The sequence below is a fragment of the Haplochromis burtoni genome, unplaced genomic scaffold, assembly GCF_018398535.1.
Source record: "Haplochromis burtoni strain Fernald_Lab_line unplaced genomic scaffold, NCSU_Asbu1 Contig_191, whole genome shotgun sequence".
NCBI classification, from domain to species: domain Eukaryota; kingdom Metazoa; phylum Chordata; class Actinopteri; order Cichliformes; family Cichlidae; genus Haplochromis; species Haplochromis burtoni.
This window is the reverse complement of record NW_024582552.1, coordinates 366,079-371,933: the sequence shown is the minus strand read 5'-3', so window position 1 is coordinate 371,933 and position 5,855 is coordinate 366,079.

Genomic DNA, 5,855 nt, shown 5'->3' with positions numbered 1-5,855 from the left:
TCAAAAATGTTACAACTATCCCCGGTCTCCCCTACTGTGCATATGGATGGCAATATTTCCTCTTAAACTCTAGGAGCACTGGTTCATGTAAATGAATTGAGGGCATTGTTAAATGTTGTTAGAAGTGTTGTTGTCCCAGAAATTGATGGAGAATATCAAATTCAAGTAAATGCCAAATTAATTGCCAAAAGCTTGATGCATTTAACAAAGCCTATCTTGACTGATACAGACAATAAATAGAATAAGTGTAGTGAGTTGCTGTTCTTACAGTGCGTCATTTTGAAGGTTTGATTGAAGCTTCCTTAAAATTACATTAAAAAAAAGATTTTTTTGGCCAGTTTTGTCAATGAGACCATAGTGATAGTTGATAAATGATTGCCTTGATATCATTTTCCTTATTGATCATCTTCATGATGGATTCATATTCTAGCACACTTGTGTCCAAAGGCAAAAAACCCCCACTTTGGCCAGTCAGCCTTCAAAATAAGAGCTTCTCATTGCTGAAACATACTTGGGTTAAACACATCAAAGTGTCTGTTACCTTTGTAATGTAATTTTAAAGAGCAGCAAGTCCTCCAGTCATACTTACCTCATGTATACTCACCTTGCCTGCCCTTATTTGCTTTTTGTAAGGTTTGTCTGATTGTGTCCCTTCTAGGCTTTTCTTTGTCTATAAAAAGGTTTTGTGGCTACATTTTACTGCCTGTGCTAACTGTTTGTTCAGTGATCTTTAATATGAATCCTTTTACCCTGTTTTCGCTTGCTTTGTTATGCAGTGGTTTTAAATATTCTTTTCTGTTTTATCGTTTTAATGGCTAATTGAACATCTGGCCAGGGGACATCAGTTTGGTAACACTAGCACTTTATAGTAATGCTGATTAATGTGCATTGTCCCTGAAATAAATAAATAAACTGATTGTTTAAAGGCTAGCATTTGGTATACTTATACACTTTTATTTGCACTGGTGACCAGAACTTCGAATAATGTTTTTTTTTTTTCTTGAAGTGAAGAACAGGTTGCTTTGCTGTCTTTTCAGTCCCCTGTCAAAGCCTCTCACAGTTCACCTTCAAGGCAACTGCTCAGCTGTCAGCACCAGTTGTCAAACCGACACTTAGCATTCACATTGTTTCTGTAAAATGAAGATATGTATTTCCACTGTGTATCAAAAAAAAAAAAACCCAAAAAAACAGCCCCAGCATTTTCATTAATGTCTTTAGGTGGTTTAGGCAGTGATGTAACCTCTGTCAAACAGGAAGTGTCTTTTTTTTCGAGGCTTTGAACAGACAGCGTAAAAAAACCTCCTGTGTGCTAGAGAGTAGCGGGGCACTGTGCATCAAAATATCAGTGCAGGTTGAAAGGCACAAAATAAGGTCAGTGTCACCGCACTGCATTATTAATACCTCACTGTTTATCTCCTTGCCCATTGAATCTGTGCCGAAGAAAATGCTGCCTCCTATGAAATATTGATACAATTTCCTAGCTTTACATGTAGAAAAAGTAATCAAAAAACTAGGTGTTACACACTGGCAGCGGGTTGCTGAATGGCATGTCGCCCTCTAAATTGTCAAACACAGCAAAACACTGGTGGAACACTGGTGAGACAAGACATCACACTGTAAGCTGCGGATCAGGTAAAGCCTGATCCACTTTGAAATAGGCTTCAGCTTGGTAAAGCCTATTTTATTATATAAACACATACCACTCTTTAAACCAGTAAATTATAATTTATTTTAAAGGGTAAAATAATCTTGCTTCTGATAATACAAGAAAAAATGTGTTGTAATCATGTTTATTGCACGCCAGCCAGATAACCAGGCAAACATTACATCCTTTTTGGGACTGGCTACAAAATGATCTGCATATATTTGCTGCGTGCGTCTGAATAGAGGTTTTCAATGATTGTTTCTCAAGTGTTTACCATTATAAGCTTAAGACCATACACATGCACAGCAGTAGTAATATGCTAGCATGGAAGCTTCTCACTGTGAGTGAGGACAAAGAGTTTGTCATAGTAAACAATGGGGTGACCATCATTAAACAACCTTATCAGACACTTAAAACACCCAACTGGGCAGGAAGATTTTATGAAGCTAACAAAGGAAACACTAAAGCTAAAGCTATCCAGAGCTCAGAGCCAGTCACAAGCTAGCAGCCTCGGTATGAGCAAAGGATTAAAGTAGTTATGGAGATGAAAAAAGAGAGGAAAAGCTGAATTTCTTTTTATCTTATTTCTTTATAAACATACTGGAAATGATGTAATGAGCTGGCATTTGTTTTGTTGCATGAAATCTGCTTTTGTTTATTAAGGTAAAATATGTCAAACAAAGGTAGTTATACAGCAGTTTGTTTTCAGTTCGTCATTCAAAACTCTTTCCAACAACAGAGGACTTTACTTTCAGGCGTTTAAGTGAGAGAAGAGCCTATAACTGAGTGCAGTTTGGGAGACATTGTTTACAAGTTTAATAATGTCTTTTATTATGAAAACAAAAGTTTTCAATGAACAATTGCTGAGTTTTGCTTGGGAATGCTGTCAGTAATTGTTCTGTGAAAGAAAATCAGAATCTACAAAAATCATTATTAGCATGTCACTTACAAAAAATTTGGAATTAGCCAAGAGAAAAAATAGGAGCTAACTTTCTTTTTCAACATTTCCTTGAATTGGAGAAATTGCAACTCAAACCTTTGTTTGACCTATAAGGGCAACAGTTAAAATAAGCATGCATAAACAGTTGGATACAGCTGTGTATTAGCACAGAGCCCTAATAGCACACGCACAGGTGTCGGTGGTGGACTGCATCTCTGCTGAAACCCAAAACGCTTTCTCCCTTTTGTCTTTTGTCTCTTTCATGTTAAAATCGCTTACTAATTAAGCCAAATGCCAGTGCATGCAGAGTGCATGCTTACACACAGACACAAAGAGAGAGGAAGAGTGAGCTCTCTAATGATCAACACGCGCCAGTGTCTTTATAATCCCATCTAGCCAGCCTGTGTCTCTACAGCAGGCTCACGCGCTGTTTAAGTGATTGTAAATCATCCCACAGTAATGGGTGAGATTAGCATACTATCAAAAAGCTTTCTTCATGCATGATGCGGTAACATCTTAGGACCTTAAGTGTTTTATGGTGAGTGAGACCATATCATCCACTGCCATTAACGATCTAGCCGTGGCCAGGCAGGCAGCTGTGCTCAGGCTGCTGCTGTTAGTGTTACCAGATGCGTGAGGAAGATGCAGACTTGGACTGCAGCCCATTATGGGTGCTGCCTGTCAGGAGCCATTAGGCACATGCTTTTTGATTAATGCTCTAAGTGATGGTGTGAGCACTACTCAGAGACTAGCACGGGGGGAAAAGGGAAAAGAAAAGGTTATCGCCTCAGTAAGAAATGCCTGAACAGGCGCCGTAGTGTCAGCGATGATGATGGTGAATATGGTCTGCTTTGCTGAGGCGGTGAGCGGGTGGGAGCATTGCGAGGTTTGTTTTTATCTTTCTGCTCAGAGTAATGCTAGGCTCTGATTTCCTCTTCCTGTTTTTTGAGGGGATCCTGCGTAGGGAGATGATCTTGGGATGTCCCCCGTCTCCCCCTGACTCGCACCGCCTGCTATTGTGACCCATGAATTATTGATTAACCTTGGTAATAGAAAAGATATAACTGGGGCGTGCTTGGACCTGCCTCTACTGTGGTGGATAAGTGTTAATACCAAACAGATATGCATATGCATACCAATGATTACATGAGACTTCTTTAAAAAAGGATAAAGATTATACCTTGTCTGTGCGATTACTGTATGAATGACATTAAAATAAAAAAACACAAACTTTATTCTTGTAATTGTTAATGAAATGTATGTTTAACACACTTTACAAACTGGCCTCAATATAGATTGAAGGTTTTTTTTGTGAATCAGTCATCAACTATTGAACTTATCAGTTCAACTTGGAAAAATTGTTTATCTTATCACAGCTGCTATAAAAATGTCATTTTGTCTTCCATCCCTGTGTAACAAGTTATTCTCCAGAGTAACAAGACCCATGTGTTCTCATGACATGTTCAAATGAATCCATCTGCTCAGGTTGTGTTCCTGTGATGATCTCACCTAGCCCGGCGGATCAATAAACGAAACGCTATGTTTAAACTGAATCAAATTTTCCAGTTGTAGGGTTAGGCTTTCATCCGCAACAAGCCGCTACACTCCTCACTCTTAGATTTACCGTATATACAATTAAACGCCCCAGTAACCTGGGCGTTTTCATTAGATTGGACCTGCAGGGATGTAGCCGCAGGTTTACCCCCACCCAGACCTGAAAGAGATGACCAGCCGCAGTAATTGCATGGTGTTGTGTTTACATTTATTCATGAAACGGAGGACCGCCTTCTCATCCACATTTCCACCTGTCACCCATTCCATTTGCCTCGTCAGGAGAGAAAAGCCTCCTGACCCTCCGCCACCCGTCAAACTTGGAGCTACAACCACTAATCAGTCCCTCCCTCGTGAAGAACCCGCTGCCTACTTGTTCTGTACCGATATTTGATTCCCCACCATCTAAGCAAATGATTACATTTTCATGCATTTGGTTCCACCAAAATGTATGTGCACTCAGCCACATCCTTTATTGATTACTTCTCGTGCAAACAGTAGCCGCAGTGTGATATACATAATTGGACAGTTGTCATGGGAGGTCGAGCAGTGATAACCAGCGTCTTATATCCCTGACTTGATGGATATAAAAGACGCCTTCCACGTGATGACTTTATATAAAGATAAATGTTCGAAGCGTAACACTCACTGAGATAAAAATAATAGCAACATCCTGATTGCCAGATACATGTCTCTCCTGATCCAGCGATGAAATACTCAACCATTGACTGACGTTAGAGTGATGAGACGATTAGCACCGTATAGATTACAGAGAAGCCCCGTTTCTTTGTAGAAAAAATAAATACTCCAGAGAGTAAACAGGAGCGGCATGTACTTAATATACACAACATGTGCTCGGCTAATTATTTTCCTGAATGCTTATAACCACAGTAAACTGGCTGCATATTGCTGGAACAAAAGGCATCTTTCTGAGCCAAAGTGCTCCCTCTCAGCTTCTAAAATTACATTTTCAGTGGCATAGCAGAAATATTAACAGTGTAATCAGCGCTAGAGCAAATACTGTTCTGTTAAGAACAACAAAAAGCCATGCTTATAGTTTGTATTTTAGTAATGAAACGCAAACAGTGTCTGCTGCAATTGGCTGACCCCTGACACACAGGTGATGAAATGTCCCAACAGAATCTCAGCTTAGCCCTGTTTCTCTCCGATAATAGATTCAGCTCCACAAATGGTAGAAGCACAGATGTGTAATAACTCTATCAAACTCACGTCTCTGTGTTTTCACAAGGTTAGATACACACAGAGACACCCACTGGAATTTCACATTTTACTCCTCTTCACCCTTCATCCATACCAAAGAATAATTCTGTGTGGCCAAGGTTACCACCACTGTTTGTGTTTGTTGGGTAATCATACAGCATTTCCAAGGTAAGCCTCCCTCCACTCTAGAGCCTTCACATTACAAAAACATTCACTTACATGGATTCATACAGAGACACTGACACTGGTTGGGAGTTTGGTGGGAGCGCGGAGGCAACTGAAGTGGGACCCAAACAGAATCCATATTTAATACTGTGTTCCCACTTGGACATGTACTCTTTCAAGTCAGCATAAAAGAAGATACTGAGACTGTGTTATCTTTGACCAAAGCATTGTGGCATCACAGATGAGCCGGTACCCTTTATAAGAAAATCTGCAGTGGAAACCCTCACATTTTACACACACACACACACACACACACACACACACACACACACA